The sequence below is a fragment of the Rhinatrema bivittatum genome, chromosome 5, assembly GCF_901001135.1.
Source record: "Rhinatrema bivittatum chromosome 5, aRhiBiv1.1, whole genome shotgun sequence".
NCBI classification, from domain to species: Eukaryota; Metazoa; Chordata; class Amphibia; order Gymnophiona; family Rhinatrematidae; genus Rhinatrema; species Rhinatrema bivittatum.
The window spans coordinates 186877923-186895841 of NC_042619.1; the positions used below are offsets into that span (position 1 = coordinate 186877923).

A 17919-nucleotide genomic window follows, 5' to 3' on the forward strand; every position below is an offset into this window, starting at 1 on the left:
GAATCTATGATAGTCAGAAAGTCTCTCAAAGTTCATTCACCTCTGACAGGCCAGTACAGCAGAGGAGTCTGGGTATTCTTGGTTATCTTAATCAGACATATTCTTCATTTCCCTCTATGGGACACCTTTAATGGACAGGTGTCACATCAATCAGTCTTCGATGCTAAGCCATGACAGAGGAACTTAAAAGTGTAACCTAACCCCTAACCTTGGTATTTATCAGGTGTAGTGCATAGGTGTATGTCCCTCTAGATTCCCAATTAATATGAAGGATGTTCCCACAAGCATTCACTAGTTAATCAAACAATAACATCAAAACTAATTTTCACTAAGTAGCTATTAGCTCTATAATGGAGCTATACAGATACCTGCATTATAAAAAGGACCTACTTCATAATAACATGATCACATATGTTATCTTTCAGAATCAAGTAAGTACATAATAGTGGTATAACATGTAAAGATAAGTACACAGAGAGACTAGTATGAAAGTACTGTGTTTCTCATATAATACTAGGTATACTGGGCAAATCTTTTCAATGAATTTGCAAAGCATAAGACATATTCTAGTCATATGCTGTAATGATGGAAGTCAAATACAAAAGCATATGCATGATAGGCAAAGGCATAGCAAAAGTCTGAAACATCGTACTAATTCTGTAGGGTATTTATAGTGCTATCCAGTATTAGGACAACAACCTGTAGCAGTGAAAGCACTCACTGTATGGACTGTCCTAATTCACTTGTGGCAGTCATATGTCCAAGAGATAATACGGCTGTGTAGGGCAAGTATTAATTATTAAGGTAGATGATGGCTAGTAATACTGCTTCGTCTTCAGATACTAGGGGAAATGGGGCTAATACCCTTCTCAAATGATGGTAAATCTAAATATATTGGGGATAATCATAACAATAAATGAAAGCTAACTCTGTGAGAAAGTCTTTAACATATTATGTGAACTACTTTGCAGAATTGATAAACCATCAGTGTAAGATTTTACACAGGGAAGAGAAAGAATGTAATACAAATAAAAAACAGAACTAAGGAAAATTATATCTTCCCCTTGGAATCCTAAATAGAAACCAACTAACTTATAAGTCACCGATAGAGTTTATAGTGAAAGGGCCAAAATAAAAAGAAAAGAACAATGAGCAATTAATATGCCGAAAGATATAGTAATAGAATGTTGCAGATCCCTATAGCAGAGCTCCTCATGTGTAAGGTCAGTATTTGTTTCAAGGAGAACAGTCTCATAATAAGCATCACAGGCTACACTAGTAAGAAATCTTTGTGAAAGAGAGTGAAACAGTCATTAAGTAAAATCTAGTAAATAGTGTCATAAGAAAAGATATTCAAATAAGGGTTTATCGAAAACATTAGAATAAGAGATAGAATATTGAGATATTAAAGATCAGCAAAGTGATTATCCTAAGTGCAAGCTGCAAAACAAAAGAATAGAAATAGCTTATAACTTAAGCTGGTGTGGAAGAGAAATATAAAGAGATCTCCCTCTTGAACCCTGAATTATCATATTTGAATCACAATGAAACACATCACCCTCTATGTGATCAAAGCAGCTTCCATAGATAAAGATAGAAAAACCTAGTACATACACATTTAACTGATTCAGCATATAAGTATAAAATTTAAGACTGGAAAATATTACTTAACTTGGAACATACAAACTAATAAAAACAGCATCACTTCAAATAATATTATTAACTTGAACACCTAAGTGCTGACAGAGAATGAAAGAACCTAAATTCTGCATAAAGTCATTCCCACAAAACATAGAAAAAAGCAAATATCAGGTAAGCCTTGCAGTCCATATAATATGTAAGAAAGTCTGTGACCAAGTATGTATATAGTTCTTTTAGTAGGATTCAGTGATGATGTCAAGGCAGAATCTCTTAACTCCTTAGATTAGATGCATGTGTATGAAGTCAAACCTAAATAAAAGTGCAACAAATCCGATTAAGTAGTAAGAAAATACTTTTATGTCACGTACTCCCTATATTTAATTTGCCAAATAATCCCCACATTATTTCAAAACATCATGCAATGGTCCAGACCACAAACATAAATACTCAGACTGTACATTAAAACATATATGTCACAACACTGACCACATAATACATGCATTCATTCATTCCTCCTTGTACACATGTAACATAGAACAAACAACATGACACACTTTTGAGCTCAAAAAGAAAAACGTATTTTAAAATATAAAAGAATTGGATCGATCCACAAAAGAAAACAAAAACTCAGGATGAAAAATAGAATAGATCTATTAAAAATGAAAAAGGAATCAAACTGGAATAAACTGATCTTCATCTTCCATAGAACAGAGACAGATGCGCTTTGTGTTTTGGTACCCTGGAAAGAAATCTAATATAAGACAGTTAATATGATTAAAATTAAATGTAAAAATGACATTACAGGTTCCTTAAAAGTCAAACTACTGTTATACCTTAATTCAGCAAAAAGCAGTCATAAAGCTACTTTCCTTTCTATGATGGTCCACCCCTAGGAGGCGCTGTCCCCTGTGATAAGAGCTACTTCCTTTTACAAATCTAAAACCTTTTTGTTTTCCTATGCTTGTAAACTCCTAACTCGCCTTCTAAAAGAAAAACTTAAAACAAACAACTTTGCACTTAATTAGAAGTCATTCTATTTCCATCCAATATGCATATGTTCCACAAAGTTCTTACTACCAAATCCTGTAAATACCCTAAATAAAAATACGAATCATTTCCAAAAGCACAGACATATCAACTAGGAGTCTGGAAGTCTGCAAAATAAAAGGATGGCACAGACTAATATGCATTAACCAACAGTTTTTCTTACTGGCACATAAATAGATAATAGGCATTGCTACTTAACTCTCTGCTGTTCACCGTCTCACAATCTTACTCCTTTACATATCATCTAAACCATCCACAATACAAACGTCCAATACCTGAACTCCCATCAAAACAAGCAACCTAATTCATTTCCTTTCTTCTAAAAGTTAGCAGCTACTGAGGTATAATCAAAACTGAGAAATATTTATCATCCTTACTGCTGCATGCCGTCCGTTTATTTCTGACCTGTTTTTAATTTAAAATAAATCATATTTTCACACAATTAAATGCAACTGACTTACATGTTTTCTCTATTTTACCCAAAACATTCTAAATCTCCCAGCACACAGCCTTCTGCATATTCATAAATCTCTTCCCTCTTTAACATTACGTCATCTCTCATCCCTAATATTCACTTTCCCCATACTTTCAACACAAATTTCTGTTTTCACATTAAACAGATCAATCCATTAGTCCCTCTTCTATCACCTGTGCACTCAGTCCTATAACATACTTAAACCTCAAACCTCTCAGCAGAACTGTAAAATCCATTTTAAAAGTGACTCACTCCCAGGGTTTTTTTTTTTCCTTTCTTCTCAAACACATTCCTAAGGGGGGGTTCACCTTCTCTCCCGCCAAACAACTGTTACACTCAATGAATAGGTTTGTTAAGTGATAAAACACTTAAACAGATCATTTCATTAAAATGGAGTCGCTCTCTTGTAGTATATCTATAGATTGTTTTCCTGTTCTATCTCTTTGCCTATACCCCTGACCAAAGAAAAACAATACATCCCTCTCCAATGATACATCAAATCTAATTATGAATGGCTTTAAATAAACACAGGTTCATGCTTTCGTTCTTACCAAATGAAATAACACACCCTTCACAATAAACTCTCGTTAAGCACACAATTCTAAAAACTTAGATGCAAAATATGAGCATCTCTGCATTAATGGTGGGAATTAAAACCAAAAACTAAGAGGAACAGATAAGTAAAATATGTAAAACTACCTGGGCAAACTGGATGGACGACTTGTGCTCCTTCTGCCAGCATTGCTAAATCCTTGAAGCCAGCCAAGGCTGATGAAAAACAACATAACACTGAAAGATTCCTTTCTCTGTTTAATGAACTGCAGCAATTAATTCAAATATCCCTATATACCACACTGCCAGCAGTTCACTAATGTCCAGATTTAAGTTCAACTACAATCACTAAACTTTTCTTATAAGGAACCATTTTACACAAAATCTTAACTTATATAAATAGATGCACACAGACAAAAATAGGCTTCCTTGTTAAAGCTAATCAAAGAAGGAAAAGAAAGTAACCACATGTAACCTGCTATAAAAGATTAAAGCCATTAGCACCTTCCTATAAGAACAATCACCAAACTTTGGGGAATATTCCACTAAACAAAAACTCCTTCTTATACTAATTATAACTTTCAACTTACCAATTGTAACTTATTCCCTCTTTCTCCTTCTGAATCTACACACTCACAACCAGCCGCTCCCCAGGTGTAAAATGAAAGTGAAACTGCTTGAGCCCAAGCCATGCGGTCTGAGGACAAAAGACCCCAGACTGACTAGTGCTGGGTACCCCTCTGTTTTTTTTTTTTTTCCACTGTTCAATCTGATTTTAATTAAATCATCAACTCATGTCCTGTCTCCCTAACATATATTAAAGAACATTTTGCAAAACGTATTCTAAACCCGATGTAACACACAATCTATATACACTGTACAACACATAAAATAAAATAAAATAAAAACATTGATACTTACAGCTTTTTCCTTTTTTTTTTTTTTTTCTTGTTACATACTCACAAAATGGATCCAACTTCATTCCACATCTGCTCTGAACTCATAATTCTCCGGGATAACCTCCCCGCATGGGGGCAACTCAATCTTTGAACGGCAAGCCAAATTTACCCTTCAAGAACCTAGTGCTAGGTTGTCCACCAACCATAACACTACAGCTTATTAATAATTAATAATTATAATAACAACAGCTATTAGAGTCCCATCTGGGTCGCCAAATGTATAATTTTTTCTGGACTCAAAGCTTTAGGGCAACAAGAACATTTCAAATCAACAAGAGGTTTTCAAATTTAGTTTATTTGGCTTCTTAAAAGTCAAATGTTCCTGTGAGATGCAATATAACTGCCCTCTATCTGTAATAACTTGCATCTCAGTAAATCTCTGACCTGCCCTGACTTATATAATCAAAATACAACATTCTCGAAGCTTCCAGAATGAATGACGTAACTGGCCAAAGACAAAATACTGTATACTGTTGTCATGACAATCTATCATGTATAGGAAATGCTTGTGAGGACCTCCCTCAACTAAGAATTCTTCTAACCCTGTTCCTCCTCCCACTGTAAACAAGTTCCTGTATCATACTGGCTTTGATGCACTGTATTCTTCTTGTCTTCTTTTGTTCTTCTTTATTTAAATAAATTGCAGTCTGGGTTTTGAATAGAGCTAGACTTGGATTCCACTTCTTGGCACCAGGATTCATTCAAAACTATCACCTCACAAGATCTCCTTTTCACATTGGTTTCAGGTCATTGAAACCAGCATCTGCAAGATAAAAGCTTGCATCCAAGACTCAGTTTCTCTGCATTGTAAAGCAAATGTTGTCATTGATGCCTTCCTAGCCTGTAATTATAGGCTTTGCAGAGCTTACAAGTTTCCCAAATCTTCTGCATCCTTTGAATCTATGATAGTCAGAAAGTCTCTCAAAGTTCATTCACCTCTGACAGGCCAGTACAGCAGAGGAGTCTGGGTATTCTTGGTTATCTTAATCAGACATATTCTTCAATTTGAGCCAGCCAGTCTGAGCTACCTACAAGTTAGCAAGGACTTCCTTCCTGCTGAATTCCACTCCTTCGGAGACACTTCGCTTCGCTATGCTAAACTCTGTCTTGAGACTCGAATGCCTTAAGTACCTGCTCCCTGGGGGACCTTGTCACATTCAGGCCCTCCGCTCCTCAGAGGGCCTTCCTGCCTAGAGTCACTTTTCAACTACTCTGGGCGCATCTGGTTCAGCCTTGTGAGTTTGCTTCTTCTGCTGATGGAACCTCCTGTGTACCCCTGCCTCAGGCCACTACCATGATCACCTCAGCTACCTTCCTTGCACACTTCAGAGTGAGTACTATCATTCCTTAAGCTCTGTGTACCTCCTGCACTACTCTTAAGCACTCTCCTGTGATTCTCGGCATACCCCGCCCTGCGGGCCACTACCAGATCAACTAGCGAAGTTCCATCTGAGGAGGCCTTCCATGGCATACCCTGCTCCGTGAGTCACTACTGGTGATATCACCATTGAGCTACCTTTTACTCTGGACTGTGTCTCTCTTCCCTCTTGGTGGGATTCTTCAACATTCCAGTATAATAAAGTCTCTTTGCTATTGTGTCCATCTCAGCTGAGGCCACGCCTATAATGGTGAGTCCCCACAGGACTCCTTCCTGTGGGTGGAGTCAGCTCTCACCATGACCCAGGGTCCACAAACATACCAGTTTATAACACATATGTCAGATGTTTCAGTCTCTCTTGCACCTGATGTGGCAAAGAGTCCAGCATATGCAACACCTCTGTCTTCTATTCCCTCTTCTTCATGGATGACCGCACCCAGATTAGAGCTTTTGGCACTCAGATCCTACATGTCATCCTTGAAGGGCTTCAGGACTTGTTCCAGCTGCTTTGTCAATCATGATTCTCCGTGGGGTAATGCAAACCTATTTCTGTTTCCAGAGATAGATCATGATTGGGTTTCTGCTGCTCCATTAACCTCTGCAACATCAAATGGGTGGAATTTCAATGGGTGCCAGCATCTTGAATCAAATGCTTCTGAACCATCCTGAATTCTTCCTGCTTCTCACTGAGAAGCTGTACCACCTTCACACTTTACTGGAAATGCCCAGCTTCTTTCCTGCACCTCTCTATCAGGTTATTTAGGAATAGATTATATCATCACTGATCCCTAGCCACAGGTCATCCCCCACTGCCAGATGCAGTAAGTATGAAAACAATGGATACTAAACAAGAGAGAGAGGGACAGGCAGCAGTGATGCATAATTTTTGGGGAGGACTGACATTTTTTTTTTATCACTGCTGCTATACTGGGCTGCCTCTGTACCACTTGTACTACCCTGCCAAAATCCTCTCCTCTCCCGTTTCCTGACATGATCAAATTTGTACAAGAGCACTGCTTACTGGTAGTTTGATTCTTATAAATAAATGTTACTATACCCCCCACTCACAGTAACACTTATTTATGGAAAAATGTGTAACACACACACACACACACACACACACATATATATATATATATATATATATATATATATATATATATATATATATATATATATACAGTGTACTGTGCACAGTAGTGCTGTCTCCATCTGTTAAACACTAAAAGTACCAAAATGACTTGCAACTCCATATTCTCTACAGCCTCTTCTTTTGCACTGGATGCTCTCCCCATTGTTGTCCAGAGACATAAAAAACAGCTATTGCTAGCTCTGCTGCAACTGCTTCCACAATGTCTCCCACCCCAACCCTCCCCTAGTGCACAGATAAATCAACAGTGCACTACCTCTGTTTATGGCTTCATGGGAGTAATTCTACTGTAGCAGAGAGCTCAGAGGCAGCCAAAAATAATAGTGCCAAGTCCATAACTTTCACATTGTGTTTTTAAACTCTGAGACAGATTAGCACAGATCTTTCCCTAACAACTGCTAGAGGAAATACAAAGCTTCTTGCATATGCTCAGAATTTGCACACACTTCTCAAGATGTAGTCACACTAAGAATCAATAGAGAGGCAATATAATACTTTTTGTTTTATTCTTCCTTTATGGATCATTCTTAACATTATATTTACTTTTTTTTTTCTTTACAACCACAGCATATTGAGCTGAGAATGTCAATGGATTATTCATAAGGGCTCAAAGGTCTTTTTCCTGGGTGTTGAGTGCAATACAGAACCCAACATTGTGTTCATATAGATGGACTTATTTTTTCCTATGCATATCATAATCCACTTTTCTATATTAACTTTCATTGGCCATTCAGATACCCAGTTACCTAGTCTTAAATGGTCCTTTTGCAGTATGTAACAGTATGCTTCTGTGTTTACAACTTTGAATAATTATCATCTGCAAATTTGTTTACCTCACTCATTGTTCCTTTTTCCAGATCATTTATGATAAACAGCAGGGATATCATTACTGATCCCTGGGGTATTCCCATTTTTTATTTCATAAATTGAACATTTAGTCCTACCCTCTGTTTCCCATCTTTTAAACAGTTACCAAGCCACAATAGAACACTGCCTCCTAGTCTACAACTTTCACATTTCCTGAGCAGTCTGTCATGGGGGACTTTCTCAAAAGTCTTCTGAAAATCCACTCACTCACTTTATCAACTGACTCACCTTTATCAACATGTTTATTTACATCTTCAAAAAAATCCAAGATTTATAAGGCATGACTTCCTTTAACTAAAACCATGTTGACACTTCTCCCATTAAGGTATGTCTATGCATGTGGCCAGTAATATTTGTTTTGTTTATCATTCAGTATTTATATCTTTGGCATCCTACCTGATAGTAAATTATCTTTGGATAAATTCATTTCACATTTGTCAAAAAAAATGCATTCTTTCTTTCTTTCTTGTTTGTACTATCAAATAAATTCCAAGATTTTGGTAGATAGATTGAAAATACCTGCTGCAAAAAGCTTTTGAAAATTGCTACAATATATGCTATTCAATTCTCAATTGGTTTTACCCACATTTAGTTCACTTAATATGGGTAACTGGGCTTTTGGAAATTACTTCAGTACTATGCTACATTTACATTTTCCTTTGAAAACTATCCAGTTAGTTTTTAAAAGATCCTATATTTTAATTGTTTTGTACTCATGACTTTTTAAGATTGTTTTTTTTATTTATGATATTTTTAGCAATATAAATTTTGCCTTCTTTCTTATTCTATGATATTTTATTTTTTGTCTTATTGTGATACATCTTGCACATTTCTTGAAAAGAAGAAGATAAACCTAACTAAATAGAACAAGTGGTCATTGGATCAGGGTGAAAAGGAATATTATTGAGGAGTAATCTAAGGAAATATTTTTTTTACAGAAAGTATTATGGATGCATGGAACAGTCTCCCTGTGGAAGTGGTGCAGACAAGGATGGTATCAGATTTCAAGAAAACATGAGACAAGCAAAAATAATCTCTGAGAGGCTGATTCAATACAGTGCACTCAGCTGAGTGCACTGTCAACCCACAGTTGGACGTGGGTTGTGTGTCCAACGCGGAGTGAATCTAATAGTGCTCATCACATGCAAATGCATCTGAATGAGGCTATTAGCTATTCACTGCCTGGAGCAGGCATTAATAGCTGAGTATTCCTTAAACCAGTACATAAAAGCAGAATAAAAACTGTTTTTCTGTAGTGCCTCCTAATTAATATCATTGCGATATTAAGTAGGAGAAAATCTAAAGTAATTTAACAAAAAAAAATTAGAAAAAAGCACCGGCATCCAGTGCAGGAAATGGATGCTCAATTGAGAAGTGTCCATTTCCTGAACTCCTGGCTGTGTGGCGTTTAGGAAAACTGAATCCAATAAACTCACCATCAGTTTTCCTAACCTGCGGACTGCTGACACACTCGGGCTCTCCTTAGCAAGGAGGTGCTAGGGGTGTGCAAGCAACCCTAGCACCTCCTAGCTAACGTGACCCCCCTAATTTAAATATTGCATGGTGCCTCCAGGAGGGGTGCCTGGAGACGCATTAAGAAAGCGGGAGCTGACTGTTCAGTACCTGCTTTCTGCATAAAAATATTGCATTGGCCTCTTAGTGAGAAGAAGGAACTATAAAATTGAACAAGAGATGTAAGAGGGACATATTGGATGGGCCAAATGATCTTTATCTGCCATCATGTTCTATGTTTCTATTATTTCTGTCTAGACCAAAATATCTCATTATTGGCTGAATTTTAAATCTCCTGTGCATGTTAAAAATGGGGGTTATGCGTGTGGCTGGGCCTTGCGCATGCCGCGCTCATCTTCAAAGGGCCCAGCCATGTGCATAGCCCCCATTATGTACCAAAGTGCCAGGCCCAGATAAAGGAACAGTCCAGAGGGCTGGGAGGGGTGGGGCTGGAGGCGGCTGACTGTCACGTGCAAGTTACTACTGCTCTGGAGGAGCAGCGACTTCAAAAATAAAAAAATAAAGCTAAGATAAGGTAGATTTAGGGAATGGAGAGGAGAGAGGAAGGAAAAGGAAGGCTGGCAAGGGTTAAGGAAGTTCCATCCAGCCTGCTCCTTAATTGGAGCGGCCTGGGAAGGAACTGGGGAAGTGCCGATTGCATCACCGCTCAGACTTGCAAAAGTACACCCCCCTTTGTGCGCTCCATACGCACATGTGCACGCGGATTATAAAATGAGGTGCACATGTTATAAAATTGGTGTGTCTATGTGTGCACACTGGGAAGCGCACACACATGGAAGTGCTTGCATACCTTTAAAAATCCACCCCTATATGTTTATTAAAGGCCAGTTTGATGCTATTCAGCCTCTTGTCCAGAATCCTTTTAAACTAAGAATTTCCTTTTCACTATTCCCATGACAGAAATGCATTGCTTTTTACCTCAGTTTCCTTTCTGACCTCTAATTGGATTAATTGACTTAAATATTAAGAGGCAGCTGGAATTCAATGGCAAGAAATGAAGAGTCATGCATCTGGGTAATCCAAAAGAGCTGTATCTGATTGAGGTGAATGGCTAATGTGCACAGACTGGGAGAGAGACTGTGGTGGAAATTGTTTCTGGCAATGTGAAGGCAGAAATTAATGAGAGAAGGTGATAGCTAAAGCCAGAAGAATGCTGGACTGCATTGAGAGAGGAATAACTAGCAGGAAAAAGGAGGCTATAATGCCCTTGTACAGGTCCTTGGTAAGACCACACCTATAGTATTGTGTTCAGTTCTGGAGATCATATCTCAAAAAGGATCAGGACAAGATGGAGCCGGTCCTAATAAGGAGACCAAAATGGAGTGGGGTCTGTATCAGAAGAATTATAAGGAGAGGCAGAAAGATCTAAATATGTTTACACTGGAAGAAAGGAGGTGCAGGGAAGATATCATACAGACCTTCAGAGAGCTGAAAGGTTCTATTGGGAAAAAAAACCCTGTAGAACTAGAGATCATCAAGGAAACAAACCGGAAACTGATCCAATATTGCAAGTAGCGACCAAACGAAGAAGAAGATCGGTAAACACCATACTTACCCCAGGGCACCTCCCTGGTCAGCAAGGCTTTTTATGACAAATTACAATAATAAACTCCTTGGTGTTTACCGATCCTCTTTTTCGTTTGGTCGGAACTAGAGATCATAAAATGAAACTCCAGGGAGATGACTCAGAACTAACATCAGGAAATACTTTTTCACAGAGAGAATGGTGTATGCCTAGAATGCACTTCCAGTAGAAATGGTGAGGAAGAAAACAGTAAGCAAATTTAAAAGGGAATGGGATAAACACTGTGGATTCCTAAAGACTAGAGTTTGGAAATGCAGAAAAGGGTGCATGGGCATAACTTGAATGGAGCGGCAAATACTACCCTTAACAGAAGTCATGGGATTAATATCCTTAACCAATTAGCCTTGATGCTTGTGATCCAACTGCAACATCACCTATTTCCCCTGCTTTAATGGCAGGGGAAATTAGAGATGAGTTTCATTTTTCCGTGTCGGGTTGGGTTTCGGTTAGGGCGCTTTGTAGGAAATTTAGTTTTCCCGCAGGTTGTTTTCGGCGGTACAAATCAGGAAAACGAGCCCGAAAAACAAATTGAAAAAAAAAATTGAATCAGAAAAAAACCACCCCAACCCTTCAATTTTACTTTATTACAAACCCCCCCCCCCCCCAACCACCATCCTGATCCCTCCCCAAGACTTACTAAAAGCCCTGGTGGTCCTGTGGGGTCCCACGAGCAATGTCTCCCTCTCAGGCTGTCGGGCCTACCTCGAATCAAAATGGCATCGGTGCCCTTTGCCCTTACCATGTGACAGGGGCTACTGGTGCCATTGGTCAGCCCCTGTCATATGGAAGGAGCAATGAATGGCCCGCACCATTTTCTAAGATGGTGCCAGCCGTCCATTACTCCTACCATGTGACAGGGGCCGACCAATGGTACCAGTAGCCCCTGTCACATGGTAAGGGAAAGGGCACCGGCACCATTTTGATTCATGGTAGGCCCAATGGCCTTAGAGGGAGATATCGCTCGCGGGACCCCGCTGGACCACCAGGGCTTTTAGTAAGTCTTGGGGAGGGATTGGGATGGTGGTGGGGGGGGGGGGTTTGTGATAAAATAAAATTGAAGGGTTGGGGTGTTTGTTTGTTGTTTTTTTTTTTTATAAACGTGCCCCTCCCCCCCTCACTAACCCAGGAAACAAATTTTCCCCGAAGTTCAGGGAAAATCCATTTTCCGGGTCGGGTCCCCCGAACTATATTTATTTTATTATTTAACACTTTTCTATACTGACCTTCATGGTTAAAAGACCATATCAGATCGGTTTACATCGAACTGGGGGACTGAACCAAAGACATTAGTTTAAACCGGAAAAACAAAGTTACATTCAACAGGGCTGGTAAACTTGGAGGCATAGACTGCTGGAAGAAAAAGGCCTTGGAACGCGGTAACAAGTATAAACGATTGGTGAGTCAGGGGACGAATTAGGCTATTTCGTTGAAATGTCCTAATTTGTGATAAAAAAAATGCACATCTCTAGGGGAAATAGGAGAATTGTATTCAGACAATAGCACATGTCTGCCCCTACTTTTATGGTCTAAGGTACTGATATGCAGAGATTAGAGACAAAAAGCAGGAGTGCTTCTATGGCCAAGTTCAAATACAAAGCTCATTCAACAAGCATTGTATGAATTATCATAGAGGCTACACACCCTTAAAAATGTTGCTATCAATAATTTTGAAATGGGTTTGACAGTTATTTGGTTTGGATTGTAAACATTGGTACCTTAAACAGAAGGCTTGGGGGTAACTTGCACAGTGCAGCAGTTACTAGGGATGTGAATCGTTTTTTGTCGATTTAAAAAAATCATCCGATATTTTTTAAATCGTCAAAAATCGTTAGAGTGCGCGATACAATAGAAATTCCCCCGATTTATCGTGAAAAATCGTTAATGGGTTAGTGTCCACTAACGGGAGTTATCTGGGGGGAGAGCGGGAAAACTGGCACACCAAAACAACCCCTAAACCCACCCCGACCCTTTAAAACTAAACTCTTACCTTCCCCCACCCTCCCGACCCCCCCAAAACTTTTTACGAGTACCTGGTGGTCCAGTGGAAGCCCCGGGACCTATCTCCTGCTCTCGGGCCATCGGCACCATTTTGGCTGCCACTAATAAAAATGGCACCATGGCCCGATAAAAAAAAACCCCACCGACCCTTAAAAATGACCCCTTTGCTTCCCCCACCCTTCTAAACCCCCCCAAAACCATTTTAAAATTACCTGATGTTCTAGTGGGGGCACGGGGACTGATCTTCCCCTCTCGGGCCATCGGCTGCCACTAATCAAAATGGCGCCGATGGCCCTTTGTCCTTACCATATGACAGGGTATCCGTGCCATTGGCCAGATCCTGTCACATGGTAGGAGCACTGGATGGCCGGCACCATCTTGTGCTCCTACCATGTGACAAGGGCTGACCAATGGCACCGGTAGCCCCTGTGACATAGTAAGGGCAAAGGTTATCGGCGCCATTTTGAATACTGGCAGCCGACGGTCCGAGTGCAGGAGGTCATTCCCGGACCCCTGCTGGACCACCAGGGGCTTTTGGCAAGTCTTGGGGGACACTCCTGACCCCCACAAGACTTGCAAAATGTCCAGCGGGGGTCTGGGAGTGACCTCCTGCACTCGGACTGTCGGCTGCCAGTATTCAAAAAGGCGCCGATAGCCTTTGCCCTTACTATGTCACAGGAGCTATCGGTGCCATTGGTCAGCCCCTGTCACATGGTAGGAACACAAGATGGCGCCGGCCATGTAGTGCTCCTACCATGTGACAGGATCTGGCCAATGGCACGGATACCCTGTCACATGGTAAGGGCAAAGGGCCATCTGTGCCATTTTGATTAGTGGCAGCCGACAGCCCGGGAGTGGGAGGACATCCCAGAGTGGGAGATCACTCCCGGGACCCCCACTGGATCACCAGGTACCTGTAAAGCATTTTTTTGGGGGTCGGGAGGGTGGGGGAAGCTAAGGGGTTAGCTTTAAAGGGTCGGGGTGGGTTTTTTGTTTATCAGCTGGGGCGCAGCCGATAAACAAAACCGCGATCGGGCCCGATGGAAAAAAAACCCCATGTGATTCGGAACCAGAATCCGAACCGATTCTGGTTCTGATTCACATCTCTAGCAGTTACTACCATAAAAAATTTGCTGGGCAGACTGGATGGAACATTTGGTCTTTTTCTGTCATCATTACTATGTTATTATGTATGTTACAGCCACAGTCCAAATAGCAAAGTTAGCCAGACCAGGGAGACACAGACAAGGCAGAAAGCAGGATGGGACAGAAGGACTGGCAAAAACAAGTCATAAAGAAGACAAGAGAAATGGAACACATTAGGGCAGGAATAGCACAGGAACATGAAGCAACTAGTACTACAAGCAGAATCATGGCAGGAGAACTTTTGCTGAGGCACTGGGTGGTGGAACTGAACTTCCTTATATACCAGTGCTGGGATGACATCATCAATCAGAGTACAAAGGAAAGATTGGCTGCATAGACTATAAAAGGGCTTCAGAAAGTGCCGGTGGTTTCAACCAGGACCTAGGATGCAACAAGTTTCAGGAAGCTATGCCAGGAGTGTATGGAGGTAAGGGTGTCACACAGACAATTAAATAACAGCAAAATATTCTCTATTAAAAAAAAACCAAAAAAACTATTATAACGTGTAAGTCAAGTAGTGGCTGATATGTCTAACAACATCATTAGTGGTACCGTTGCTTGCAACCTTTGTATATAGAAATTCTATGTAAATATCAATTTTATTATATTGAATTAACTTTTAAGAATACAATCTTTAAATATTTTCTAAAGACATCCATTTGAAGACTTAAGAAAAACTGATAATGATAACCAGAGACTATGGATAGTGGATGCTGCGACTGTCTGTTGTGATATAAAGCATCCTCACAATATTTATTGAAAACGGTCATAATACTGTTAGGAAATAATAAACTTTCAAGGGCTTTTCTATAACAATAAAAAAGTCTAAGACATTTTTAGTCCCATAGGGCGAGATTCATTAAGGCTTTTTTTTAACTATTTTGTATCTATGGGAAAAAACCCTTAGTGAATCAGGGACATATATGGCTAACCCGTATTTTCCAAGAAAGTCATGGGGGTGAATATTTACCACCAAACGTTTGGGTTTCCTTAATATCGGGTAGTCATTTTTTGGGCAAGATGTCTAAAAATGATTTTGCAACATGGGGAACCATCTTTAAAATCAAAAGATCTATATTGTGTTCCCTTTCAAAGACAATTAAAAAAAAAAAAAAAAAATATATATATATATATATATATATATATATATATATATATATATATATATATTTCTTCTGTGGTTCATCACTACCAAATTATCAAAGAGGCTGTATATAATACTCTTCACCTTGTGGGACAAAGGTCTGGCAAAATGGATTTCATCCCACAGATTACTGGTTTTAAGCAGTGAGTAGTGGTCCTTGTACTCCTAGGCACGTGATAGGTCAAAGGCCAGTAAAGTGTAACCTCTGTAAAACTTGTGATGTTAAATAATCAGCACATTGCCTTTCAGATGTCTACCTGTTGCTTGAACCAATTGCATGTATTCTCTGACGTAGCATTTGTTTTCAAAATCAGGATGGAGAGGATTTTTGGGGATTTGTTCAGCATCCATATGTGTGTGAACACTGTGGGGTAGATTTTATAAAACTAAGCCCGCGTGTACTTTTGTTTGCGCACCAGGCACAAACAAAAGTACGCCGATTTTATAAGATACGCGCATAGCTGCGCGTATCTTATAAAATCTGGGGTCGGCGCGCACAAGGGGGTTCACATTTGTGCACCTTGCGTGCACCAAGCCCTGCACACGCTGCCCGTTCCCTCTGAGGCCGCTCCAAAATCGGAGCGGCCTCGGAGAGAACTTTCCTTAGGCCTCCCCAAGCCCTATCTACACCCCCCCTACCTTTATCACGAAAGTTACGCCTGCTCCAGGCAGGCGTAACTCAAGCGAGCTGGCTGGCTGCCGCCGCGCGATTCCCCGGCCCAGGAGCAATTTTGGAGGCCTCGGCCATGCTCCCGAAACACCTCGAATGACGTGCCGCCGCGACACGCCCCCCCCAGGAATGCCCCGGGACTTACTTGCGTCCCGGGGCTTGCGCGCTCCGCCGAGCCTATGCAAAATAGGCTCGGCGCGTGCAGGAGGGTTTTGAAAGGGTTACGCGCATAACTTATGCGCGTAACCCTTTTAAAATCTATCCCTGTATTTCTAGCAACCCTACTTTCCACAGTTTTTGAAAGTCCATTGGTCTAGAACAGCGGTTCTCAACCTGGGGGTCGCGACCCCGGCGGGGGTCGAACGCCCACAACACAGGGGTCGCCTAAAGCAGGGTCCCCAACCACCGGTACCGGGCCGTTGGGGTTTTTTGCCGGTCCGCGGCTATTTTTTCTGCCAGTCGCGTTTTTTCAGGCTTGTTGGGCGGGACTTGTGCTCTGAATCAGGGCGGACTGTAACAGAGCACAAGTTGGGCGGGACTTGTGCTCTGTTACAGTGATTGGCTGCTGCTGCTGCGATGAAGCCTGTCCATAGCAGGCGCACCCTATCCCTATATTGCAGCAGTAAGCCAATCAGAGCAGGAGCTGCAAGCCTTGTTGATGCATACGTCGGGAGCACATTTTGTGGGCAGACCCAGCCAGCACAGCATCGCACGTGGGCGGAACGGGAAGACCAGCAGCACAGCGTTGGAGAAAAACAGCAAAGGAATCCAGAGTGTGCAGCTACAGCCAGGTATCAGGAGGGAAGGAGTTAGTATGTTGGGAGAGGGTAATGAGTGTGTGGGGGCCGGGGATGTACTGGGGGGAATGAGTGTGTGGGGGCTGGGGATGTACTGGGGGGAATGATTGTGTGGGGGGCCAGAAATGTGCTTGGAGAGGGTTAGGAAGGTGGGAATGAGTGTGTGGGGCCAGAGATGTGCTGGGGAGGGGGAATGAGAGTGTGTGGGGCCAGAGATGTGCTGGGAGGGAGGGAGGGGGGAATGAGAGTGTGTGGGGCCAGAGATGTGCTGGGGGTGGGGGGAATGAGAGTGTGTGGGGCCAGAGATGTGCTGGGGGGGGGGGGAATGAGAGTGGGTGGGGCCAGAGATGTGCTGGGGGGGGGGGGGAATGAGAGTGTGTGGGGCCAGAGATGTGCTGGGGGGGGGAATGAGAGTGTGTGGGGCCAGAGATGTGCTGGGAGGGGGGGGGGGGATGAGAGTGTGTGGGGCCAGAGATGTGCTGGGGGGGGGGGGGGGAATGAGAGTGTGTGGGGCCAGAGATGTGCTGGGAGGGGGGGGGAATGAGAGTGTGTGGGGCCAGAGATGTGCTGGGGGGGGGGGGGAATGAGAGTGTGTGGGGCCAGAGATGTGCTGGGGGGGGGGGAATGAGAGTGTGTGGGGCCAGAGATGTGCTGGGAGGGGGGGGGAATGAGTGTGTGGGGCCAGAGATGTGCTGGGGGGGGGGGGAATGAGTGTGTGGGGGGCCAGAGATTTGCTTGGAGGGGCTGGGGAGAGGGGTATGAGTATGTGAGGGCATTAACTGCTATAAAAAAATAAAATGTTTCAATCTCATGTGTTTTGGGCTTGTTTTTTTGGAAAAAAGTGCTTGTTCGTTCATGAAAACCTGGCAACACTGCCGGAGCCGCACAGGCAGGAAGGAGGAGGCGCTTCAGCTGCGTGCAGAAGAGGAGCAGCGGGCCGGGAAGACTAGGGCCGCTGCAGAGCCCATCCTGTGGCA

At 41.8% G+C, this 17919-nt stretch overlaps 1 long non-coding RNA gene across 1 annotated transcript; it reads right to left on the bottom strand.

The window, feature by feature from the left end:
- Positions 1-3815: 3815 nt before the first annotated feature.
- LOC115091534 lies at positions 3816-16674 on the bottom strand. Its single transcript, XR_003856758.1, has 4 exons — positions 16664-16674; positions 13801-13805; positions 10665-10667; positions 3816-4005 (listed from the first exon to the last, which is right to left on the bottom strand). It is a non-coding gene; the product is annotated as an uncharacterized LOC115091534 (long non-coding RNA).
- Positions 16675-17919: the final 1245 nt, after the last annotated feature.